The following is a 27882-nucleotide window of genomic DNA, read 5'->3' as shown; positions in this document are numbered from 1 at the left end:
AGAGAGAGAAACCTGTGTAATTCCTTCAGTGCCAGCTCTGCTACGTCCTTATTATCTGGCCAGTTTAAATAGACATCTCTGGCCCCTTCCGAATAGTCTGTGACTTCTCCTCTGAGAGCTCCTCTCCCTTCTCAATGTGTTTGTCTGCAGAAAGTTCCTCCCAGGTACATACAGATTTTCTCTAACATTGAATCGTTGAGGTCCTCCTCTTGCTACTGTTCTGGCTGCTTCTGCTTCTCCTTTCCGATAATATCCCTGTTACAATGAGGTGACTCGCTCTGTGCACAGAATTCTAGGTGTGGCCCAGAACCATTTCCTCTGAAGTGGCTGCGCACTGCACTGATCAGATGGCCCTCACTTTGCACAACTTGCCTGAAAGCGTTTGTTTGGTTCTCTCTGTGTAGTCTGGGGTTCAGTCCTCTCTAACTATACATGGTGTTCTCTCCCCAGTGGAGCCCAAATTCCTCTTGTCCTGCTCAGTGGTCATACGCCACAAAACACGGAAGATATTTCCCACTCTCTCTTGGGTTCTGAGTCTTATTTCTTTCTCTCTCTCTCTCCTCGCTGACTCGTGTAGTTCATCTATCTGTCCCCTGCTCTGCCTGTGTCCAAATAATACAGAATTGCATCTCCTATTCCACTTCTGTGTCATAAGAAAACGTCGTCATGTAGCTGATGAATTTCCGCTTTTTCCAGGTCACTGGTACAGAAAGTGCACAACATTTGTCCTAACTCTGATCTCTGTGGCAGTGTCCCAGCTCCCTCCATCCATCCCCAGCAGCTTTCATTCTCAAGTTACCTCTGCCTTGGTGGTAATAGCAGCGGTAAATATTTATATTCTGGTGGTACCCAAAAACCCCAAATGGGGTTGGAGCCTCATTGTCATGGATGCAAAATACTGTAAACAGGGACAGACCCTACCCGCGATGGCTTACAATCACCAGTCTGTATCACTTCAGGTCCAGTAGTTCTTCCCCTGTCCCCTAGTTGTGGGTCCTGTTCCTTGCCTGGTGTTTATATCAAAAACTTCAGCTAAATGTTGTTTTCTCCAGCAGCACCTCCTTGTCACCCTTACGTAACTCTTGGAGGTAGGAGGGGCATGGAGAGGGCCTCCTCTGTTTTGACTAGTACTTCCTGTACCTCCCCCTCTGCTGACATCATGCTTACATGTCTGGAGGGCTCCTAAATCTCCTCCACAGCCCATAAGTTTGGTTGTGTCATTAAGTGCTCTCAGCCCATTGATGCCTCCCTTTCACTGTATTTACTGATGGCTCTTTGTTTCTCTGTCTCGTCTGTCAGAATTCTAGGGCAGATCCCGCCTGGGCCTGCAGCAGCTCTGATTTCCTGGTCCAGGGCAATCCCAATTGCCTTTGTCCTCTCCGGGGAAATGTGTGCCTGGGTTTGATCTCTCTTCCTTGCCCTCCTTTGCAAATACTAACTGAGGAAGGAATGTATTTCATTTTTAGCAGCGTGCGCCTTGTGTCAATAATCCCCCCCCCTTGCCTTCTCAGAAGCAGCACCGCTATCTCCTTTGCTGGTCTCCTGTACCTTATTTATTGTTATACAGTTTGCCTGTCATTCTCGACTTGTCTCTATTTTACCACTTCCCTTTCCTAGTTCTCTCCTGTACCTGAAATTTTTCATCTCTCGGAAGCTGCTTTCTTCTCTGCCTTCACTTTCTGGATGTTGGCTTCTTGCTAGCTTGTGGTGTTACTCGTAGTACAACTCTCGTTGAAGAGACGTTCATTTTATTGTTGGACCCTTTCCATTTCTCCTTTCAATTCTTTTCCCATCCATTGTTTTAATCAACTCCATTTTCACCCTGCTTTTTGTGTCCTCTTCCAAAAGCCTCCCCTCAACTGAAATCCAGATTTGCCCCACTTGGTTTTACAAATATTACTCTTTCATGGTCATTGTTACTGTACAGGCAGCTCCCCAGCTCTGTCTCCCCAGTTTCTGTGCCATCTGGAGTTCCCTAACTCAGTCCTAGATTGTTTTCGTTTTAACTCACTCCTGCCATACTATGTTCAGACTCTCCTCCTGTCATGAGCTGCTTTCTCCCTGGCAGTGTTAGTATTGCTGAAACAGCTTCTCTGCAGGCTCTGGGCTCCAGCTTTCTTCTGAATTTCTCAGATTCAGCTGCAAGCCAGGCTTAAATCTGCTTATGTCTGTGCTTCTAATGTGGACTCAGGGCTTATCTCCACTTACCGGGGGATTGATCCACCAGGGGTCGATTTAGCGGGACTAGTGAAGACCTGCTAACTCAACCGCCGATCACTCTCCCGTTGAGTCCGGAACGAGAAGTGTAAGGTAAGTTGATGGGAGAGTTTTTCCCGTTGACCCAGCACAGGGTAGACACTGTAGTAAGTTGACCTAAGGTATGTCGACTCCAGCTATGTTATTCACGTAGCTGGAGTTGTGTAACTTAGGTCAATGTAGCCCTGTAGTGTAGACCTGCCCTCAGATTACTGACTTCTGTTGTCTTCTACCCTAGCACCTGGGCGACAGTAAACCAGATGTGTCTGTCAAGCTGTCTCAGGTGAATCAAAAGTGTGAGTACCAACTTCAGGGCAGACTGTTCAGAAGCAGGGCACAAACCCCAAATTGGTTGTGAGTTATATGCTTAGATTTTGCCAACTAATTATCAAGTGTAAACTCCTCAGGCACTATAACAGCCTTAACAGGGAGTCACAGACAGACCCTTTGGGTTCTCTGATCTATCTTGCCACCCAGGTAAGCCTGTCTTTAGGACAGATGATTCTTTACACCTAAAATCACAACAGTATTCAAGTTACTCCTAGTCCCAAAGGACCGTTCATTTACCCCAGGTCAATTGTACCTTAGATCTAACCCCAAAGACAACACTTGTAGTCAGTCCTATAATAAACTATCTAAAGATTTATTAAGTAGGAAAAGGAAATGAGAATTATTTACAAGGTTAAAGCAGGTAAACATGTATACATGAAAATGAATTCCAGTCTTAAGTTTCAATAAGTAATAGAAGCTTCTATGATAAGCAAGCACTATATGTCCTTTAGGGCTAACCCAGGGGGATCTTTTGGTTATGCTTAGTAATCTTTGCCCCTCAGAGTCCAAGCAGCATAAAATTACAGTTCCTCCTTGTGAAGGGTTTTTATTCCTTCCCCGCTTCCGCTTCGAGTTGCAAACTCAGCTAATGGGAGGAATTCCCTTGCACCTTTCCTCTTCCTGGGGTGTGGGGAAAGCAAGCCACATGTTCCGCAATACTTCGTCTGGTGTTGATGGGCCTTCTTTGTCAGGCAGGACAGAACAGCTGTTGGAGACTAGTATTTTACACTAGACAATGCTTCGCTCCTGGCTGGTGATGTACACGGTTACAGAGGCTTGCAGTGCAGACATTCAAATATTACCTGTGTACAGATGTTAGAGGTGAGATTAATGCAAGCCGTGATTTACAAGCAGTCCATGAAGTCTATACCCTAAGCACATTTTTATCATTCTAATCCCCGTTTTAACAGTGAACCAGGCTGATTCCAGTTCTGTGTGTGTCAGTATCCAAGGGAGGCACGGGGACCTCGGTATAGGCTGGCACCTGGTTTGCCGGCATCACAGCGTCTCAGACATGTGACTGCACAGACTCTGCCTAGTGCGTCCCCCACTTTCATGTGACTAATTCTCTTTCTCTGGCTAGGGGGAGGGGTGTGCTACAGGGCTTCTCGGTGCAGGCTCCCCACGCTACATGCTTGTCCCGCATCCTCACAGTCTGGCTGCTAGGTTTGCCTTCTCTCTTAGATGGCTGCATTTGCAACAGCTTCTGTTGGCTGCTCCAGTCTTTGCTGCGCCTGGCACCTCTGAAGGTCAGCACTGTGCTTAGCGTGGTGCTTGACCCATCATCAGCACCTATGGCAGGTGGCACTGGGTGTCTTTCTTTAGGTAGTATCCAATATTGGACTAGTTCCCTATTCCAGGGTTCCCCTCCACATTGCAGGTCTTGTCCCTCTGGCATGTGGCTCCTTAGAAACTGGAGAGAATAGAGCTGAAAGGGAAGAAGAGAGAATGGATAAGAGTCACTGTGTTGTCTCTTGTAACTTGCCTCAGAGAGTCCACTTCAGATGCGGATGCCACCAGAATGCGCTCTCCTTTGGGGATCTGAGCATACACACCCGCCCGCCAACAGAAAGGCAAACACTGAATAACCTGGTGCACAATCCACATCACCACTGAAGTTCAGCGTTCTGGGCCAGCCCTTGGTGTCAATCCCAAGACCAGCACAGATGGAGAATTGCCAGTTCTAACATCTGATTCCTTCCTGGGCCCTAAAAAGCCATTGCCCTTGGCCCCGTCTCCATTAGTATGACTCTATCATCCTGCAAGGGGCGGAGTGCCACCTCCTTCTCCCACTGGAGTGGGATGATCACCGAGGTCCAGTCCTGTGTACCTGCCTCTGCAGCCAGGATTATTCCGATGTGCCGCACTCAAGCATTTCTGAGTATGAATTCTAAGTGCCTGAATCACTACCAGACTGAGCCAGGGAGCCCTTCTCTACTGGCTCCCTCTCTGTGATAGAAGCCCCATTTTCTGTTGCCTCTAGCAGATCATGGCCTGGAGGGCTTGTGGTCTGTTAGAGCTGAGCTGCAGCAACATGAAAGGAAGGCTCTGGCATGCCTATTTGTGAGGAGCATGCCGCACCCTGTTCATTTTGTGGGTGTTTTGTCATGTTGTTTATTTATCCGTTGCATTAAGGAGAGGTTCTGAAAAGGGATACAGCAAGCTCTGCATATTGCATCACAAGCCCGATCATCAGGCACATTAAAATTCCAAGACCGCTCCTGACAAAGTCTCTCTGTGCTGTGAAAGGTGGCTTGGAAATGCTGAGGAGCTGTGACAGGCAGGCATACAGGCAGACAAAGAACTCACTGTGTCAGTCTCTGTCTGCTCCAGGAGGAGAAAAAACACACGCTCCCCCACACCGATGCACATCCCACTAACCGTCATGCGCACACACGCGGGCCTTCGCACGCGCACACCCGCACAACATCATGAAAAGAGTTTGCTAACACAGCCTGGAAATGTAAGGCCCAGGGAGAAATGGAGAACAGACACGCACAGCAATAAACATTGTCATGCAAGTGTATATGCACACACACACACAACTTGGAGGCCAGCCTGCTTCTCTTTCCATGAGAAGCACAGCCAATGACCACTGAAAAACAAATTCCTCTCATGTGTAGGAGAGCAGTGTGTATGTTCTAAGAATGATTCTCTGTCTGGCTTTACCACTAGGACCGAATCAAAGCCCGCTGCACTCCGGTGGGGCAGGTTGTCTAATCACCATTTTACCAATGGGGAGGCCGAGGCCTTAGGGCCCCGTCAAAGGTCACTTGGTGAGTCAAGTGCAGAATCAGGACTGGAACCCCCGTGTCCTCATTCTGTGCAATGAATGGGCTTCCTCTCGAGTGACTGTCTGACTCAGTTAGGGGTCTGTGAGTATGGGGGAGGGAGGGATCTAAGGGAATAGGTTATCAGGCTAATGCAAAGCCAAATGCTGATATTCCCTTCCATTCCTACAGGGTCCTTCATCCCAGACACCTATGTCAGCAGGTGAATTACAGAGATCTCTTGCCCTACTGCTCTGGGGGGGTGGAGGAAGCAGCTATCCTGCACCAATGAGCCACAAACGGGCAGGGTTTTCTTAGGAGGGCAGGGGAAGTCTCCAGTTCAGGCTCTGGGGGATTTTGTGGTAGGAAAAGAGAGCTCAATAGAACAGGAACTTGCTCATTTCTCAGCATTTGCCTGTATAATGGGGCTACATACCGTGTGTGTCCCTGTAAGGGGGCTGCATGCTGCCCCCTCGCAGGGGTACATAGTCCTCAAAGGCCTACTTTTTTCCCTTCTGAAGCCTAAAGAAGCTGCAGTTACGGTGTTTCACCGCTGGGTGCCGCTGTGGCAAAGCTGTAAAAAGCAGGGCAGGCCTGTTCTGACCTGTTTGGCGGCTGCTAACATTGCAGGTGTCTCTTGTACCTTTTATTTATTTCTGTTTTTCTTATTTTGTCTGAAATCCTCCCAAACTGGTCTGAATATGAAACCGTTCTCTGAGACTAGACTGTGCCTGCGGTGGGGTCGGCACGTCACGCGAGATCCAGTGGGGACTTGAGCCTGGGCAGACAAGGGGATGGCGGGGCGGGTGTGCGAGAGGGAATTGCACATGCTTCCCCGACACACGTCCCTTCCAGCACAGGGCTCAGAGAATCCAAGCTGGCTGCTGCTTCTTCCCCCCTACCCCCAAAGCAAATGGATTAGAGTGCTCTAGGCTGGGGTCTGTGTGCCCCGGTAATTGAAAGGCAGGTAGATGCCCTTCAGCAAATGTCCCCTACCAGAGATCCCAGCCACCCAGTCGCTGGCTGCCCTGCAGGAGGGGCAAGGATGAGAGGCTAACAGGCTGATGATGCTTAGCTCTGGGTCTCCTTTCCTTTGGTGCTGGTGCTGTTTCCCTGCTCCCTTAATGTCTGGCAGCGGGTGGGTGGGTCCTGGTGAAGGCCTGCAGGTTTAGATGCCATCAAGAGAAGGCGGAGGTGTTGTTGATTGCCACGGGGAGGCATTTGGAGGGCCTGGCAAAGTCTATATCTGCTCTCTTGGTCGAGGGGGGGCTGTGGTCCAGGATCTCGCCCACAGCTGCGGTGGCTAGAAATTCCCCCATCCACTGATGACTAGCTGAGAAAGCCTCCCTTCCTCTCGAAAGCAGGCCTTAGCCCTGTCACTCACCTCTTGTGCTGCAGCACACTCCATCCATCCTCAAAGGCCACGCGGAAGCCTTTTGAGCAGGGAAGACTGGTGCGAGCAAAGGATCAGGCAGACGCTAACGTGCCTGGGTCTTTTGTAAATACCTACATAGACATGAGCTGGTCTCCAGTCTCTGCACTATCTGCCTGTTCAGTGCTAAGCTGAATTCCGTGGTGAGTAGCTCTGGTCGACAATGCCCTTAAGTAGACTTGTTCCCTCTGCCTTGCCTGCTGCGTTTCGCTTTGTGTCTCCTTAAGGATGCTATTCATGGAAGACGAGGCTAGAACCAACAGGCCCCAAGTACAGCCATCAGTGCCTGTGGACAGGGCTGGATTTAGGGACAAGTGACCACCTGGGATGCTAGGGTGTGTGGGGGGGTGCCGGGCTTAGGGTGCTGTCTTTGTTGTTAGTGACAAAAAGGAAAATAGAATGTTTGAAGTAAAATGTTTCAGGTATTCTGTATGTGGATTCATTTCTCACTACGAGAATTTAAAAGTTTCTATGAGCATAGAGGAAGCTAATTTTTTTAGTTGCTTATATACGGCACGAATAAATACAGATTTACGGATCCTAGTGTGCAAATTTATCGTCTTGTAGGACAGGAATAAACCATGCATGCAAATCGTGCCTCAAAGTCGTGAAATGAGCTACAAATGCAATAAAAAATCAGGTTTTCAAAAGTTTAATACCTGCGGCACCATTTGGTCTAGGGCCGGCCCTGCCTCTAGATCCCTGAGTGATGGGACTCTCGGGGATCTGCTAGGGGGCCAGGGCCGTCCACAGAGAGGCTAATGGTGCTGCATAGTGCACCTGTCTGATGGGGCTTTGGTGAGGTTCAGGCTAGGGTGAGATTCTGCTGTGGAGGTGAGCAGTTCCCCTGTACACTAGATAGCACGCCGGGGAATAAACCTTTCCTTCCTACCCTCCCCCAAGTACTGACTTCAGGATTGGCCCAGATGACATTTTGCTTTCCCACTGTGTAAACTGGATGTCGCTCTAATTGTTAGTGTGGAAAAACTGGCGATTCCTGGTATTTGCAGAGTAAAATTGACCCCTTCCGAGTCTGTCTGGGTCCTCCTAGAGGAGAGGTTGTGGTCTGGAGATTAACGCTGTTGCCGGCCCAGGTTCCACGACCTGGCCTAATGCTAAAGCAGTCCGACCCATCTCCAGCACTCCCTGCTGCCTTCCTGGCTCAGCTCCATCCCGAGCAAACGGCTCGTTATCTCTCTAGGCTAGATCCTGCTCACTCTACTGGGTGTGCAGCAGGGGTGGCAGGCCTGTCGCTGGGAGCAGAATTGGTCTCCCCGCTCTCGGTGTCGCTTTGTCTCAACGCGCTGGTGGGGGAGGACACCAACTTGACCCACTCTTGCATCCCTGAGGCATTTTTCCCCCTCCCATATTGTGTTTCTTCCTGTCCCCTCAACCTCCTATTTGCCTGCCAGACCCTCAGCACAGATCCTCAGCACAAACGCCAAAGGAGGCCATCAGCTCCTAAAAGAGTCACAAAGCCGAGACTCTGCTCTCCAGCTCAGTAGAGCTGCACTTCTGCCCTTTCCTCAATGCCACACCAAGCCACAGCAACGCTGCCTCGCCTGCAGTGCTGAAGGGAAACCACCACATCTCCTCCCGTCTGCACGTCCCTCCGGTTCTCACCCCCTACCTCAAACCAACAGCAGTCAGACCGCACCCAGATCACCCCCCCACTTCACCTCTTCTGCAAAACTCAGGCCACTAAAAGCCCCATTCCAGAGAGATGCTCGCTACGTCCACTCCCTGATTCTGCGCACACCCATGAGCGTAGCCCTATCAAACTCAGATGAGGAAAGTTGCACCCAGGTTGGAAGGATCAGGCCCTAAATCTAGGATCCTTTGGGATGACAAACGTTCTAAAACTGTAGGGCAACGGGATTGTTTTGAAACCCCTCAGTACTAAGTTCTGAGATAAAGGAGGAAGATTCTCGTCTTTCCTTGCTAATAAAGTCTGGCTGGATGGGAATGACACAGTATAATTTGTGTTTACCTAGGAGTTTACATATAGTTTATTGTAATTATAGTTTCAATTCCTGCTTTTGCTTTTTTTTTAAAAACCTCTATTTTTCAATCAGTAAAAGTAAATACTATTTTCAGCCCAATGTAATTCTTCCACTCCCGTGGCCACACACAGCAAGGAGAGAGATTCCATTTGTGAGCTGTGCAATTGAGCATAGACAGGAGCCTGATGACTGCAGGGTGTTAGCAAAGTGAGAGCGGCCTCGGAAAGCTGAGGGCCTGATTCTCCCCCTGCGTGTCTCAGTGTAAAACGTGAGGGACTGCATTGGAAGCAGTGAGGCTACCGGTGTAAGTGAAATCAGCATCAGGCTCAGAAACTGCTTTCCCATCACGCCTGCTTCTTTTAAAAAACACTGGGCTTTTTAATCGGAGACATTAGGGAACAGAGAAAAGACTATGAGGTCTCATAGAGACTCTTTCCTGGATGGTAAAGGATTGTACCTTACTGTATGTTAACATGGGACCAAAAAACAGGTTTGTGGTTCAAAAGACTGAATTTTTCCTTCTCCTAAAGATGTATTTTATTTGGAATAAAGGGTCTTCAGCCTGACATCCCATCTCCCCCCTGGAGCTCTGTGTCACACACATCCTGATTAAACCATTACATACTCCATCAGTCATTTTTATAGGACAAACCATGCCCGATAATTCACACTGATGCATATCCAAAATGTTGGGATCACTTTTAGGCCAAACTTGGCTACTAAATTGACGTGCTGAATTTCCTGTTTTATATCTTCTTCTTAGTGCACAGATCCTTTCAAAGGGGATGGGAACTCTGACCTGAGAATGAAACTGATCAGCGTGCCACAGGGAGGTACAAAACACGTTCAGGCCTGAAACACAAAGAATAACATTTGTGGGTAGCCCAGGGCAAGGGAGGGAGGTATGAAAGGCAAACTCTTCTTCCTTACAGGCCTTAAAAGCCTTCCTCCACTCCACAGAAATACTATCTATCTGAGGGGTTTCTAAATTGCTGATCACCATAGTATCTAAGTACTAAACATTTAACTATTCAGGCAAAGCTTCAAGAAAACCAAAACCATTACAAAAAACAACCCTGTGCAGCAATGCTTTACTCGGCTCAGTGCTGCTTACCTTGCCCAGCCTTTGCTATATATTGCCTGTTTAGGATCTCAATCTCCCACTCATTACTTCTGTGAGTACAGGTTATGTGTGCGAGTAGTCTCATGGACTTCAGCGAGGCAACTCGTCCAAAACGGCTTGTGGAATTCATCCGTAGCAAGTAAGTTGTTGTCCTCATACCTTTGGTTGCTCACTGTCAGTGCTAGAGGAATCATAAATCTATAGTTTTACTTCTACATTTTTTGGCTGTTTTTCACTATACCAAAAAGAAGGCAACTTTCCTAGCAGGTGAAAATTGGCAAAATTTTGCCAGGGCCGAAATGTCTGAAAAAATACATAATTTATTCTGAGTTTAAAACCAAAACCAAAAAAACCCAAATAATCCTGCCACTAAAAATGGTGTATGTCAGGGAGGAAAATATATATATATATATATATATACCCATTGCTTAAACTTATGAATTCTTGTGACAAATCTTAGAGCAAAACCAGATCAGGCTGTTCTCAGTTATAGCCGGTGATATCGCACCTTTCCAGTGTTCCTCATTTCAAAAGACAGCAGTTGTTTTAGTCCCTGAATTTCCTGCGTTCCACACAGATTTGATGCCCCTGATTCTTATTGTTGACCATGTATTTACATCAGAATTAAAGAATCATGACGTGGAGTTCAGAGAGGAGAGTAACTTACACTAAAGACTCTCCGAGCTTTTTGAGGTTCCTGCATGAATAATGTTTTGTGTGTGCGTCTCTTATTTGGGTCTTTTTCACTCATTGTGTTCCATATGTGGGCTTTTGCCAGGCTGAAGGGTATGGACGATATAGTCCTGAGATTTTCACTACAGCAGAAAACAGGAAGAGGAGGCTATCAATGATAGATGGTCCTTTTCACAACGTCTTCTGACTCCATATAGATTTCTGACCATACCAAGGAAGAAGAAAATTGTAGCTCCTCTCTTTAAGCGTTTTAAAAATATGCTATTTCCTTTTTTTTTTCTTTTTTTGGACAGCAAAGCTTTTCTTATTGTCCTTGTGTATCTTAACAGACCCTCTCAAAAGAGCCTATCCAACTCAGCTTGTTTCCCCCTTTTTAAGAATTAGATGTTTAAAACAATCACACAAAATATTTATCATTTGGAACAAAGACATTAGATTTTTTTTTTCAGTTTGGTTTAAATTCTGTTTTCCAGGCTTTTATCTTTTCACTCCAAATTTCAGTGACAGTAATCAGATTTTGATTGACATTAAAATTATTTATTGTCACACTGTAGCTGCTTAATAAATCATGCCTGCTTTTTAGTTGTATAAATGCTCCATCGTTAGCTACCTTGTTGCTTATTTCAAGGAAAAGAGTTGTTTCTGAAGCCAACTTCAACACGCTTAGCATGAGACGGGACTGTCTTTTGTGCAGAGAGAGGGCTGAGAGTGAGTTGCATGTTTGTACCGATTTACACAAATTGACAAGATCTAGTTTGTTTTCAAATTTACCCTATCTTATTTGATGGCATGTAAAGTACTCGTGAGCTGCCTGCAAGAGAGAGAGGGTAAGTCTCTATTCAGACAGCAGAGAACCGCTTGCTTGCCAAAATTATTATTTTATTTTTTTTACATCAGGAAAGCAGTTTGGGTTAACTTTGTTTCATCATTCAGGCAAAACCCACTCCTTGAATGGGGCAGAGTGAGGGAATGCCTCAAATGTGAATCACAAAGTCTGGAGAGGTTAATCTGAGGGATTTTTTTTTATTATTTTGCTTGCATTAAATTTGAATTATTATTATTTTTAATTTTGCTCCTTATTTATCTCAGACTCCTGGAAAATGAAAGAAATAGCAACACATTTTACTGAGCTTTAAAAAACACCTTCCCCCTCAAAACAAATGTTAAACGGGCCAGAGTGGATTTCCAAATCTCTTACAGCTCTGTGTGTGTGTGTGTGTGTGTGTGTGTTCTAGTCATTTTCTGACTGGAATACGGTTTCATTCGAGTCCTTACTCCTTTGGAGCTGGGTTTGGAAGCAGTGTGTTGTTTAGTGACGTGGGGCTGTGGCCAAAATTCTGAAGAGCTCAGTGCCCTCAGCCAGGCCCCAATTTTCCCAAAGAGCTCTGCTCTGATTGAGGCACCAAAATAATTGGCCCGTTTGGGCGCTGAGCCCTTTTGAAAAATGTGTCTCAATGAGAGCTGCTGAGTGCTGGTGCACGGTGTCTCGTTATGGGCCTGAGCCAAAGTCTTGTCAAGTCAATAGAAAGACTCCCATTGACCTCAATGGGCCTTCCATCAGGCCCTGTGAGCGCAAGTGAAGACAATTCGTACCGAACCGAGAGATGAGGCCGCTGCAGGCACGGTACCGGGCCGTGCGCTGTTTACGGGAGGGCAGTGCTGCTCACGCCAGTCAAAGAAGGGCTGATCTTGCTTCCGTTGAAGTCAGTGGTTTAAATGAGGGTAGAATTTGGCCTGTGCTGCTCAAACCCAGGGAAGAGTGATTTCTCCTGGAGGATCTGAACTCTCCAGATAACGGTTCGTTTCTCGGTATTGTTTTGTTTTATTTTACAAATGCTAAAGCCATACGTGTAGCTCTGGCATGTTGAACCTAGAGAGAAAATGCTCCACAGCACGCCTCTGCTGTCACGTCACCTGGGCTGTGCTCAAGGGGGTTGTACGTTGCCATGGGGAGCAGGATTGGGCCCCTCAGCTCTGCCATTCTGCCCTCCCTATATGCACGAAGTGTCTGGTACGTACAACAGGAGTGGAATATTGGCGTGGATAATGGAGCTAGACAGCACAATGGGCCCTCTGTGCAGCCGGCCCCCTCTCTTCCTTAGAACAGGAAGGCTTGAGGAAAGGACAAAGTAAAATAAAAACAATGTACTGTACCTGCTCCCCGCTCTCTGGGGCAGGAGGCATTGCAAGATACTTCCCCCTACTCTTGCCCCACAAGATCAGCCGTGATTTTGTCTGGGAAGGTAGAATTGCACTATACTGGAGGCAAAGAAAATGCACTTCCCAAGGGAGAAATACATTTGCAAACGTACCTCAGACTTGTGACTATTTCATCGAGAGTTTGCTCTGCTCAAACTATGCCAGCATTAGAGACCCATAGATGAGTTATCAGGGCCAACACACCACTCCCAGCCTGGCCCTAGGTAAGTAGGCATTTGGGCCATGGCAAGAAAGCATCTTTGCCCCTCCTGTAAGATAGCTGTCTGATTCCCATGGTTTGGCTCTGATGCACAATCCAAAGAGACACCTGACTTAGCGTGGACAGTATCCACTGGAGCTTAGGACACTGTGCAGCAAATAATTTGTCTGAACATAGTGCCTTTTTCCCTTATTTACAAACCACCTGCAAACAGATGTCTTTTGACTATCATTATCTGTCCTTGTTCAGACTTGTTTCAGTTACTGGCTTGGACCATCTGCAGCTATCTGATGTTATCTGGGGCATATGATCTTGTTTCAGCTCCAGAATTGGAGGTCTGGATCTTTATACATCGGGCAAGCATTTCCAGTATGCACAGCAAATAGCCCCTAGTGACACATGGTTCCCTTTGTTCATGGGTAGATGTGTTGCACAGACAGCAGCTGTTCCCCCAACATTTGTGTGAACAAAGATCCATTTGCACGGGTGTTCAGAGAAAAAAGTGAAAAACGCATGTGAATGTGGACGAGATGGAAGAGCGATTGAGAGTTGATGCAACGTGTTCGAATAATTTCCCCTGCTTTCACCCAGCTCTAGTACCCACCACCTGAGGCCTCCTGGGCTAGAAAGAGCTATAATTCACTCCTTGGAAAATCCATCCCTTGCCATCCTCGATAAGATTATCTGCTGCTTCTCCGAGTGTCAGGCAGCAGCAAAGGCTGTGGCGGCAGGATTTGTTTACAGGCAGCACTTGTATTAAAATGGTTCATTATTTTCCTGACTGGCAGGTTTCCAGAGTCCGTGCTGGTTAATAATTGCAGCCAATTAAATGTTCCCAAAATATGCATCAGGAGGGGAAAAAAGAATTTCTTACAAGGCATCACCAGGCTCGAGTCAGGTAGCTAATGACTCTGGGCCTGGCTTATGCTGGGTCAGGTAAGAAGGAGCAGACATGGTGGGAGGGCTTCTGGCCCCTGCTCCACGCCCTATGTGCTGCTCTGGAAGGGTATAGGAGTTGTAAACAGCCAGCAAGGGGCAGGGGGAGAATGCCCCTGAAGCAGGCCCTGTGTTGCCCCTCTCCCACACGCACCATTGCAAGCCCTGGTGTAGAGTGCGTGCTGGGGATGGGAGGGGGTGGTACAATAGCACACACTGTCGTGTGCGTTCTGGCTTGTTTCTCAATCCGTAGGCAGCACTAGGGAAACTGCGACAATCTCCCCACAGAGGCTTGGGGCTTGTCCCCACTGGTTTTGCCTGGTGTAGCTTCCCTAGCGTGAACCCCTACTGATGTGCTGCACTGGTCTAAAAAGAATGAGTGGTTTGCCCCAATCTCAACCCCCTGTCGGGGAAATCGGAGGCAGAGGGGCAGAAAGGCAGCTTTACAGGGAGTCTGGGCTCAGGATTTACCCTTTGAAAATAAGAGCCTAGTGTAAGTGGGTGGAGTCCTATGGGAATCCGGATCTGCAAGACTGACCCATTTGAAAGCTGTGGATAAATATTGTGTGGGTGTGTGTCGGGGGGGAGGTGGGGAACAGAAGTACATAATCTTGACTCTCTCTTTCTTCTCCACTGAAATCTCCTCGGAAAATAATGAAGATTATGAATGATAGTAGCAGTGATTTTTAGGAGTCAATTTTTGCTGACTATTTTTTTTTATTCACTGTAGTATGATGTGTCCCTCCAATATTCCAGTCCTGGGCTTCTTACAGCACTCCAACCCCGACCCGCAGCTGCCCCTGAAATTCCAGTCCTGGGTCTAACCTGAGTAGAAAACACTTCATTGTGCCAAAATTAAATCAGACTCTGTGGTGAGTCAAAAAAAATTGTTTTTTTTGGTAAAATGGACAAACATTCATTAGGCTGATATCCCCAGCCCCAAGCTCATTTCACGTGTGGCCTTCAGGTACTTTGTTAGGCCACACATACCATTTATTTACAATACCTTGAAAAGCAGCCAAAGGGAATGAATAAAGATGCATTATTCAGTTAACGTTTGTACGGTTCTTTGAAGATGTAAAGCTCCATAGAAACAGTAAGTGTTAATGCTTAGTGTTGGGCTATTGGAGAGCTTTATAGAGCTATACAGAGAGACGATGAAATCCCTGTAAGAAGAGTGGGTGGGAGGATGGGGGTATCTGCCTCTGCTGGTGGGGAAATGCTGCCTTTTGGAAAGGCAAATAAGCACAGTCTAGGTTAGGTCTTCTGTCGAGAGAATAATTGTGCTTCTAAAGTGCCTGATACGCAGAGCAGTGCTGCTTTGAAATAGAAATAAATACATAAATAAATCAGGGACCTTGCACTGATGAAGGCGAGTGCTTCCCTTGCTTTCTCATTCCCCGTCGGGGCCTGGTTCCCAGAGCCAATTACATATTTAAAAAGCTTCTCTCTGAAAAGGACTCCAACTCTCAAATAAAGTTTCTTTTGTGGTTGCCTAATGAACTGTGAGGGCTGGGGCAGTTTACAGCTTGCTGACTGGTTTTCAATTGCTCCGGCTCCTGCTTGTAACATCTTTATGGAGTGACCACAATGACAGTGACCTCGCAGCCGCTGGGCGCGGGGTCACAGTGTGACCGGGTGGTGACTGGTCAAGGGCTCGTTGTGTGAGGGGTGAGCTGCCCAGCCCGCCTCCCTTGTCGTCTGCCCCTCCTAGTCCTGCCCGGCCGGTCAGCTCCTGAAAGGGACCCCTGTCGCTTTGTCATGCTGCGGCTAAGTGGACTCTCATTCAGGCTGAGGCAGAGCTGTAACCCCAGAGTGTGTCTCCATCAAGGGCCAAGAATCCCTCTGGGTAGGAAAGCACCCAGGAGAGAGAAGTGGTCTTTTCTGTCCCTCCACCCTCTCCTCAAACTGGGGAGAAGCTGAAGGAATCCAGCCCCCCACTTAGCTCTTGTGCTGCTGTGTCGTGATGATGTTCATTGAGTCTCAGGCTAACTGCTCCTCGGTGCTCCAGCTCCTTGTGAGGGAGAATCCCCCAGGCCCGAGGAGGTCTGGGTCTGGCTCGCCATCCGTGCGGCTCTCTTCCCATTGGGCTTATCGTGAAAAGCCGCCCTGTGCTCTACTCGTAACCCTGACCTGCCTGTTGCAGCTTCAGCACTGGGAAAACTGGGAGCTGCTACATGCAAGGCACTGCCCCCACCACAGGCACAACCGTGCGTGTGTGTGTGTGTAACCGGTCTGGCACACTCTCACCTGACTTGGTTACACCACCCACAGCAGCGTCCCTCAGAACCCAGCTGTGTTTTGTGTGTCTCTGCCAAGGGTTTCTGCCTGCCTGTGTGTATCTGCGTTCTGAGGAAATCTGGGCAGCTCTCCCATATTTATAGACTGCCATAAATGTTGAGGACACGGTATACACAAATAAAAGCCACCAGGCCCTGTCCCAAAGACCTTATAACCTAAGGGTCTGATTAGGCAAGCAAGACCGTCGAAATCAGTGGGTATCTCATGCAAAAGAAATATTTGTGTGAATAAAGCATTGCAGGATCAGACCCAAAAGCAGGGCATGTCTGGATCGGTGACAGATAAACACAGGGCAGGGAGGGGATTTGGAGGACAAAGAGTAACAGTACGTAGAAGCCATGCTAGCTTTAACTGTTGGTGCCTGAATTAGAGAGATTCAGAGTATTTTCCCCTTAAATAATCACAACATTTTACCACATTGATGTCTTACTGACAGATTTCCAAATGGAACTGACAACCAAGACAAAAAGGGTTCAGCTGTTAAGGACCATATTTGTAACTTAATGGATAGACAGATGCTTATGCATGCCTTATATCCTACATTCATTTCAACGTCCCCTCTCTGTATATTTGGATTATTAGCAATGGAAATTATTTTGATCGGGTTTTGGGTGCAGGGAGAAATGGATGATTGTTGACATTTATCAATTAAAATTGGATCCTTCCAAGCCCAGGACTCTTCTTAGGTTTAAAGAATGTGTAATTACACACACACACACACACACACACACACACACACACACACACACACACACACACACACACGATAATGAGAGGAAAACAAGCCAGTAACCCTACATCCCAGGGCTAAATCTAAATCTCATGGAAAACTAGAAATGGATATCCAATATCCAATCCACAAATGAAACAAGCCATTATCTGTGCCAATAGAATTTCACTCTGTCTATAACAAAGTGGACTGTTAAGAACTGTGCAGTCTGGATCAATGTTTACTGACTTCTACTTCCCTACAGATAAATATGCCCAGATGTATGTATGTATGTGTGTGTGTGTATTTAGATAGACAGAGACCCAGTGTCAAATTTTATGTAGGATTTTAAACATCATATTAGTTTTACAGCTGGCTAAATTATTCAACACAAATCACTTATTTGATGCAGTTTTGCTATTTTTCATTTAATAAATGAATTGTGAATTTGTCACTGTTATCTGACCATCTCTATTAGTTTTACAGAGTACTAGGGAACAACAAAGGGAACAAACTTGCCCTGGCAGGGAGATGACCTAATGGGATCTATGAATATTTTAATAGATTTTAGATTTCAGCCCATGTGGTGTAAATGTCTGTACAACACAAAAACAAAGTAAAGATCTATAGGAAATTGAGGGGATTTGCCAGAGCTGCCTGGGGATTGAGGAATGAAAAAGTAGGGAGATTGTGGGTGAGGATCGAGGGCCATTGGCAGAGCTGTGTATGGCAAACCCAGTACTATAATAGCAGAGGATTCTGTGGGCCAGGATTGACGTGCATTGGCAGACTTGTATGTACGTGGACAGGATGATGCACTTCAGGACTAAAATAGCAGGGGGTGACTGGAGGGCATTGGCATTGCCATGGGAGAAGCTCACACATTGCCTCTCCGCTCTAGCCAGTCCTATCAGCCCATCACTTCCTTGAGCGGGAAACAGCAGGAGTCCATGGACTGGTGCTAAACTCAGCAATGAGAGCATTGACCCTCATGGCTCTTCGGACCATGGCTAGTTCGTTCTCTCCATTGGAAACACAACTCAGCATTGGATGGGGCTCAAGACAGAGTTTAGGAGATTTCAGCCCTTCTTTAGTTCCCATCCTCTGGGAATTGCCTGGCTTTTCTATTTCTACAGGAGCCTGGGTGGGATGGACGGATGTGGGACGTCTGTTGTCCTGTGTGCCTCAGTAACTCCTCTGTGTCTCTTAGCCCAGGGTGCCATAGCTCCCTAGTTAAGTAAGCCAATATGACAGCTCTGGGACAGGTGTCCCTGGGGAATAAAACTTTCCTGGGGGGCTGGAATCACTAATTCTAAGCCACCTGCAGGAACCTTCCTGATATGGCTGGTAACTTCCGGGCAACCTGGCCTCCCCTTGTAATGTCCCCTCCCCAATCACCAGAGTTCCACCTGAGCCAGTGAATGGCAGGAGGGAACCCTGTGGTGTCTCTGCATGAGGGAGGAGAGACTGGGGACAGCACCCACAGACCAGGGTTATCGACCACTGCATCTTTAGTCCTTCAGAACTTCAGTTCAGCTTGCTGTGGCCTACACAGGGCCTGGAATGTACAGAGTGATGGCAGAGGAGGAAATCCAGTCAATCCATTCAGCACCCAAAGGGTTGTTTATTCACTGGGCTTGAAAAATCCCCTCTTTCCCATCTCCGTCTCTCCCCCTTCCTTCCCTTTTCTACCATCTCTTTCTTCTTCCCTCGCTCTGAACAGTCTAAACCAGAAGGGTAGAGCCCCAGCTGGTGGGTCAGATCTCACCCACTCAACGTCCCGAGAGGCCCCACCTGATCGCAGCTGCCAGCATATCCGTTGGGGAAATCAAAATGACGATACTTCCCTGAGCACCTCCCCTAGAGCACGGGAAGGGAGGAAGCGCATTGTGCCTCTTTATTACTTCTGAGTTCCTCGCACTAGTGCCCGGTAAATGGCTGAATTTCCTCCGAGAAAGGGATATTCCATCCGTCAAGTTGTCCTTTGCTGTCAGGAAAAGAATTACAGCTGGAGCTGCTCTTGGGGGAGCATGGGGGAGGGACACAGAGTGGGGGGAGCCTGGAGCAGGTCGGAGTTGGAGTGAGACCACATCCTGCTCCAGCAGAGGGCCAGGCAGACCAGCTTCCGGGACATTAAAGTGATGGTTCCACCATTAATTGATCGGTGACTGGATGACAGTTAATTAAGTAGAAAATAAAGCTGCTCTGCCCAGCCTGGTGTGAGCAGGCAGCAATGTAAAAATTCCTGGATTAAAACAGCGAAAAAAGCCACAACTGTTGGACTAAAATAGTGCCAGGCATCTCCAAAGCCTCCACCTCAGAGTCCAGGGAGAGAAATGCGACATGCCATAAAATCATGGGCCCAGGGCCCCTTGAACCAAACGGAAGGTGGATTTTCTGGCTCTAAGGCCCTAGGGAAATGCTACCATCGCACAGCAGCTGTCAGGGTGAGGCGGGAGCCAAAGGGGCAGGGCTGTTCCTCCGCACTCACAGACTGGGGCCTGAAAGGAATGGAGCTACTTTTTACTAGTAATTTGGGGACTGTCCAATTTAGGAAGCCCAATTTCAGACAATGGAACAGGGGCAGGTTTTCAGAAAGGGCTGAGCACTTGCCCTCCGAAAATCAGGCCCCTTTATGGACTTTCAAGTTGGGCACCCCAAAAATGGAGGGACCCAGAGTCAGTAGTCACTTGAGGAGGGTTGTGCTTTTCTTTGTTTAAAGAGACCACTTTTCTGGCAGAGAGGTGGTTTGGGGAGAGTCCCGTTGCCATCCATTCAGAGCAGCCCAGTCACTCGATACACAGGGGATTTGCATGCTCATATGAGCATGCGTTCACATGTGCACACGCATGCACACATGTACCTGTGTATGTTGCACACAAAATACCCTTGTGTACACTCACATAGATACTCGTGCACATTCTTCTGGCCGAAGAAAGCGTTTTCTAGTCATGAAGGCCCAGACTCTGACTCAACAGCCATGGGTTCTAGTAAGTCCAACACTGCTATGAATTCAGTGTGTGGCCACGAGTAAGCCCCTTTCCCTTTAGGTGTCCCATTAATAAAATAGGGATAACGCTGACCTACCCTACAGGCTTGATGCATAGGGTTTGTAAAGGCATGGGGAGCCTCAGATGGAAAGGGCTCGGTAAGGACAAACAGTGATTGTTATTCATGCCAGGGAACAGCCCTCTCGGGTGAATGCTCACTCTTGTTGACAAGATCCAACACACCTACTCCCGGCCAAGCAGATATATTCAGCTGCACTGCTCACAGAAGCCATGACATGCTTTCCTACCTGCCCAGGTGGGTCCTGATCCTGCTCCCACTAGAAAGAAAATACACCAGGGGTGTATTTGATCCTGAGAGATCAGCAACCTGCCCCAGTCTGGTGGAAGTCTGACCCCCAGCCCAAGCTCTGCCATACCACCAAGTTAAAAGGAAGCCGGGCCCCGTCACAGCCTCAGCTGAGCCAGTCAGAGATGTTGCTAAAAATCTCAGCAGCAAATTGCTCTCATGCCTCCCTATTGCAGCAACCTGCCTGGATCCAGAGGGAGACAAACCCCAGATTTGGGGCAGGGTGAGACAACACCACTGCTATCCTCACACTGTGGGTTCCCAAGGCATCAGTACTGTCCTCTGTGGGAGCCTGGCTGGCCTTCAGATACAAATGCTTGGGCTTCCAAGGGGCGGCACAGAAGTCCTAGGGGCAAAGCCCTGTTTTCAGATCTGCAGAGCAGAGATTCTGCTTTGCATACAAGATGGGTGGGAAAGTATGTACCGATTCTTAACGGAAGCTTCTGGACAGCTTCCCTCCCATTTACAATCCCAGAGCCACTCTGACAGCTGCGGCAATGGCTCACATGGGAAGGTAACATGGGGAGATATTTGGGCGGTTTTAGCTTCGTTAGTGTGAAACGTGTTTTGCCCTTTTGAAGGGGGAAAAAGTGAATCCCACTGTCTGCTTTGTCTCTTCGTTTCCTCTCCTCTCCCATCTGCTCCATTTCTCACATCTGGAAACATGGAGGGGGTGGTAGGCCTTGTGGGGCAGGGACAGTCTTTGTTATAGGGTGGCACAATGCCAGCTGCAGTGGCACAAAGCTGCACCTTTAGGTGCTAGTACAATACAATACTCATTAGTGATCAGCATCATGTGCCCAGCCAACTTTCTGTGGGCCACCAGAAAATGCTGCACAGCTCAGCATGAATCCCAGCTTGGTAGGGAGTTCCCTTACACACCTTTCCAGGCACCCCCAAACACGCACGCTTGTTTGCTCCAGCTCGAACCTTTGGGCTGCCCTGGTTAGGCAGGCAGGTGCCTGCCCATTGCTGCCTCTCCCACATTGGAGAATGTTGCGTTCACATTGTCCCACCCTAGAAATGCTTCCCTGCCACGCCTCCTATTCACAACAGCCGCTGTGCAGCAGCAGCATCAATGACCCAGGTCCAGTCTGAAGGACACAAAGCCAAACTTGGCCTGAGCTGGCTGGACCTGAGGAATGTTCTTTCCTTTCGTTTCTACTTTCCCTGTTTCAGCACCTCCATGAAATGCCGGGATTTCAGGCTGGTGTGTGGCTAACCAAGTGAGGGGGAGAAAGGAGACTGTTTATAAAAATGTGCCAGAAATTGTCTTGATTTAAAAAAAAATAATGTTTTTTTTGTTAACACTATTCCTAATGAGGCGTCCTTCCGGTCCTTAAGTGTTGCCAAGGCGATGACCCCAGCCAGCCATCTTTAATTAACTTAGAATAGATCTCTTGAAATGAGTTCCTCTGGTAAATTGCTCACCAAGCCTCTTGGGCACGAAGCAGTGTTTGCCAAGCCCACTCACTCCAGCATTCGCTTACTGTTATTTTAAAAGGTGACCGGAGATGACTGGCTACCTCCTCTCCATCTTCTCCATCCTCTGTGCTCTCGCGGGTGCTACAGAGCCTGAAAAATAGGCCATTAGGCCTCTGGCATGGGAAGTTGTTGAGCTTTGTGCAGTGATCTCCCTGGTGCAGCAGTACCTGAAATATAGGCCTTTTTTTTTTGTGGCTGGCTTTATGCAGAAAGGATTGGGATAATTGAGGAAAAAATGGGTGAGACTCAGACATTCAAAGCCCTGGAGAATATTGTGGGGATCAATCTGGGAATATGACCGAATGGGGCTTTCCCATCTCCAGCATCAGTGTTTCATTTGGAATATCTGTTTCTCCAGAATGAGGGAGGCTGGCTTTGCAGCAGCAAGCAGAAAGGTCCATTCTGGAGCCATTCTGCTCTGACGCTCCCACTGGGTAGCGTGAGGGTGACACCAGTCAATGTGGTAAGAGGCGCTCCACAGCTGGGCTATTCTCCAGATAAGCAGGGAGAAAATCACATTTCCTGTATGATAGATAATGCCGGTCAAGAGAATGCCAGGACAATTCTGGAAAATGCCATAATTGTCTTAATCTGATCGTGGATAAAAGATAATGATGCTAACAATATTTAAACGTAATTATAGTTTTCTGCTGCTATTGGTCTCTCTGAATGCTCTCCATTCAAAGGGCTTTGTTTATGAGAAGCCTCGATCTAATTCAGGATGCTCTTTGACTGGTGCATATTGTATCTTTCTTACAATTTCCACCTGCATCTTCATCAAATCAAGAGGGATGGGAGCTCTGCAGTGAGGGCCTGTGCTCCCGGATTAGGGGATGCCAGTGCTAACATCACAGCAGGTAAACACTTTGGTGTCTGGGATGGTACCTTTTGTGGTTTGGGGGGTTTTTTGTGTTAAGATGAATGACCATGTGGTACTTTGCTACCCCTCCAGCTTTCCCGCTTTTGGATTGCCTGGGTTTTGCATTCTCCCTCTTGCAATTTGATGCGTGTTTTGCAAAACTTTCCAAGAATGCAAAAGGTGACTAGAGGAGAATAAAACTAACCACAATTTGTATTGCTGCAACACCTATAGATCAGGGCTTCATTTTCCTAGACGCTGTACAAGCACATAGTCAGAGACAGTCCCTGCCCTGAAAAGCCTACAGTCCAAATAGACAAGACAAGGGATAAGGATTCTTTTCCCCACTTTACAGAGGCACAGAGAGATTAAGCAACTTGCCCAAGCTCATATAGTTGGGCAGAGACAGGAATAGACCTCACAGTCTCCCGAGTCCTGATCCAGTGCCCTAGGCCATGCTGCTTTCTCAAATAGAAGAGAAATGACTACTCCAGATGAGGGACAGCTGCATGTATCCATAAAGGAATGAAGTAAATGACAAGAGCAAAGGGAGGAACTGGTCCACATGAGCAGGTTGTAAACATTGGGCTCAGTTTTCAGATATAAGGTCCTTACTAAGATGTGACTCCTCCTCTGGAGGCTTGGGTCAGCCCTTAGGAACATAGTGTGTTCATTTATGTGCTTAAAAGCTGATCTGCATTTCCCCATGGGACATTCCCGACTCCTGTTAAGGTTCCCAGCCAAATTCTTCACTGACCAAAGTGGGTGAAACCCAATTAACTTCAGTGGCATTGCACCCATTTACACTACCCTCCCCAGAGGTTTGGAAATTGTGTTTACTTTCTCTCCGGATGTGTTGAGGGATATGAAGTATGTTGGACCAAATTCTCTTGTTTAAACCGCTGCAACAATACTATAATGTCAGTGAAGTAGCATGGGTGCAAGTGAGGATAGGTTTTGAGGGGGTAGGTCATGCTCTTGGTCCATGGACACTTACTCAATAGATATCTTAAGGTTCATTGGTCTTGGCTCTCTTGCAAGGGGGTTATTTGCACATCGAGAAATGGCTCTAGTACCATTTCTCCAATGATTTAGGCCCAGGCAGGATAGTTTTTGCGTCATCCCACAATTGGATCTTGTCTCTCCATCTTTCTTACCCTCATATACCCATATGACCTATGTGCTGAACCTCAGTGTGATAATAGGGACAGAATGTAATGCCACATTTCCACCCCTTTGTGGCTCCACAGCTAAAGAAGAACTAGTAGTGATTATTGATCGTCCCCTCACCTAGACCCATGGAATTTTCCATCCTCCCTGCCTGCACAGCATTAGGGAGGGTGGGCTCAGGTCACACTGAAATGGGGAATTCAAATATACCAGTAGGGATTAGCTGTTTGACCATAGAATTGGACACCAGACAACTCACAGCTCAAAGTGCCATTTGCCTGATATCCTGGCACGAAACACAGTCTCCCCAGGGGAATTGCACAGTAGGGGCCAGGATTTGGAAGGGGGTGGCTGAGTCTCATTCTCAAATCCCATTGAGTTAAACAACAGCAAGGATGGATTCAGGCTTTGGCCCAATCATGGAACATGAGTAGGAAACACATACGCACTTCCAGGGTGGCATCCCCTGCCGCTGCCATTTCTGATACTCCCCCTACCCCCAAACCTGCTGGCAGTGCCATTGGCCACCGAGGAAATGAGACTAGGTACCCCTCAGGTACCAACGCTATTAAATACTTCTCAGGGGAGGTGCCGGGGGAGGATCCCTAGAAATGAAGCCCCTCTATCAGCTGAGCAGGGACTGCAAACTCTGCCCCCTGTGCTCCGCCACCAGGACCTCACTCCTGTGAGGGAGAGTCACGCTCCATTAGTGAGACAGGAGTAGAAACCTTGGCCTTTGGCCTTTCTGCCTCTGACTTAGAGCTAAGCCCTGCCTGGAGCTAGGAATTATGGCCTCGTCCCCATCACCAGCACATCGCTACCCAGGATCAATCTGGAGCCTGGCCACCTCCACTGAATTCCTTAGAGCCATTCCCCCAGCTGCCCCTCCCCTAGCTCCATCACTCCCGTTCTTTCAGGTGCGCCCTGCCAGCCACCTCCTGGCACCTCTCTGCTCCCCTGCAGGAGAACACACTGGCATGAGGCTAGCTCTGCAGGCCAACATGCTTGAGCACATACAAAGTTACTGGCCCTTCTCTAGGCCCTGCCATTTGAAGATTGCAAAGTGCCAGGCGGACATTCATACCAGGAGCCCCCCCGGGCTGGTGAGTGTCACTCTGACATGCCAGGCCCAGGTGGCGGACTGAGTGTGTGTAAAACAGAACATAGGCCAAAGCCAGCCAGAGAATGTCTTGCCTGCAGAGAAGGAAAGAAGGGGCAGCTTGGCCTTCTCGTGCTCAGTCCGTCTGTCCAGATGGAATTGAGTGTCAGATCAAACATAGGACGAGCGGCTGCCGGAAGGAGAATGGAGAGCTCAGCGGAGAGACTATGTTGGCAAATGTAGCCAGTGACAGAACTGTCCCGGAGCCAAAGCAAACCCAGTGCACAAGTTCGGGAGCCCCGACTGAGCCGCTCAGTTCTCCAGTTTAAAACGGAAACAAACCAGACAAAGAAGCAGCTGCCTGACCAGGTATAATCCCGATCCTTGAGAGAGGCGAACAGTAACCAAGTATCTGCTCAGGTTCTTGCGAGCTCCTTTTCAATGCAAAGAAAGCCTCGCCTTTCTTCGGCCATGCTTCTCAGCTGTCTCCCCGGGCTTCCTCCCACCCAAAGCGGCGTGGACCGAGTTTTGAGCATATGAAATGAGTGTCTGGAAACTGACCGTCACTTTCTCACGGCTGGAGGAAAGAGATTCTCTATACAGCGTTTGGGTTCCGGTGTTTCTTGGCATTTCAGCACCAAATTATAGGACAGCGACCTTCCCACCCTCAGAGAAATGCAAACAAGGAAACTAAACTACTTCACCGGACCTCCTAGCCAGTAAAAGCATCGATATTGGGGAGGGGAGGAACTTTATTATCAACCGTGTTTATAAGATAGACCCGCACATTGATACTGCATCAGTTAGTATGTTTCTAAACAGATCTAGCTGGCTGTACAGATATAGTTTAATTACCATGTGGTGACACCTTTTTTTCTTAATTCTGAAACAGTTACTTTTTAACAGAGTTAACGTTCATGTTTGTCTTAATCTGAGAGCGTTTTTCGTTCTCTTTCAATGAGATATATTGTCCCAGTGCCACACGTAAGATTTAATAATCATTCGATTTCATTTTAACCGCGATTCTTGTGTGTTCTTCGTTAGTGTGGGTTTTATTTTTTGAAATAACATGTTCAATAAATTCTTTTTGGTTAGTGTATTTAACTTCTTTTTAATTGAAAAGTGCATTTTGGTTTTTTTTAAAAGTCTACCTTTACTGTGAATCGAAATCTCTGCCTTACACATTAGTTATTTCTTATCTTCTTTTTCACTAAGTTGTTCTATATTTAAAAATTGTTTATTATGGCTGTGGTAATTTTTCCGTTGTGTCTGTTTAGTAGAAATCTGGTTGTAGTTTATGAGCTGGTCTTTTCCTGAATGTTTAGGACCGAATTCGAAACTTTAAAAAAATATTCCTCCAGCAATATTAAAATAGCTCATGATTTTTTCCTGACTTAGGAAGTGACTGTTTGACACACAATATTGAAAAACAAACGGAGGATGCGATTTGTGCGGAACATAAAGCGATTCGAGTAGTTAGAGACAGTCCGAGCAGTCAGTTCGGCCATCCGTTTCCTTTGCTTATCCTGGGAACTTTTGATGGGAATTTGGTTAAAATTCATCTGCCTTTGAAAACTTGACTCCTCCTGTCCCAGTGAAATAATTTCATGTTACGTTTGTTAAAATAACTACCCGGACTATCCTAAAGATCTTTGTTTCTCGGAGGAAAGAGAATGCGTCGCAATAATGAAGCGGGGACGCTAGGAAATAAATTAAAGTACAGCCCAGAAGTGTGTCTCCAGCTTTTAGTTTGTAACAAATATGCAGCCCCGGTTGGGTCCTTTCTAGATTCAGAGGATCCATTTTTTGCAGAGGAATTTAACCTAGGCACATTAACTCCTTTCAGGGAGTGGCACTTCGGATTTTGGCATCCGGCTCTGTCGCCTCATTTCCACCTGCAACGAATTTAACACTTTCTGGAGACGCCAGTGCCTATTCCGGATCTGAGCTGCGAGCTTTGGGGCAGAGAGAGGACAATTGAACAAAGTCGCATTCCCTGGGTTCTGCCCACAGCCGGGGAAGGGATAGAAATTGGGAGCGGTGGGTTGGGGTCAGACGGATCCTTCTTTAATCCGGGTGCTGGCACGCCGCTTTCAGTGAATGCTTATATCTTTTGGAATGGCTGGGAGGGGGACGTCTATTAACATTAGTATTTATCATGGCGCCTTTGCTGCAGATCAGCACCGCTGAGCTTGGCATTTTAGCTAACTCCGGAGGAAATATATTTTTAGGCTCTTGAGGATGAATCTTTCCTAGCCCTGCTTTCTCACTCAACGTAATTCTCCGCGGTGCTTGCAGCTCGCGTTGCCCCTGTTTCTCATAGGAAAGAGGAGCTAGCCAGGAACAACCGTGTAGACAGGAACAATAAAACTAGCTCCAGCAGTAACGTATCCCGTGCGACGTCCTTTGCTACCTTTGGGGCAGCTGGAGAGAAAGGGGGGGGTGTAGGAGGAAGAAAGTGGCTCCTTGGGTTTAGCTTTCCTCTGTCACGGGTGTCTCTTGCTTGTGACTAACATTTTTGTGGCACACCTGTGTGCAGTGTGTCTGAATATCCTGCATAGTCTCCATCGCTGTTACTTGATTATGACAGTGTTAATAGCAATGCAATGCAATGCCGAACGTGCATTTGATTGGTGCCAGGGCAGTTTGCCCGTGTGTAAACAGGAAGAAGGCAGGAAATGCCGAAGCTCGCTGGAAGCGCCCTTAATCCAGCCACCGGGAGTGGCGGGCATGCCCAGGGACGCCCTTCACTTCGGATCAGTCCTCAAAACTCCCCCAGATGTGCCACCTGGGCCGGGGCGGCTGCTGCGCCTCCCCTCGGTCCCTTCCGCGACCTTTCCAGCTGCAGCCCCGTGGAGCGGTACGGGAGAAAGGGGGAGAAAAGCCACGGTGGGGTGGTGGCTTTGCACAGCTCAGCCGATGGCAATTGCGAGAGCTGC

Source organism: Mauremys mutica, chromosome 11, assembly GCF_020497125.1.
Source record: "Mauremys mutica isolate MM-2020 ecotype Southern chromosome 11, ASM2049712v1, whole genome shotgun sequence".
NCBI lineage: Eukaryota > Metazoa > Chordata > Testudines > Geoemydidae > Mauremys > Mauremys mutica.
This window is presented reverse-complemented; position numbering follows the sequence as displayed.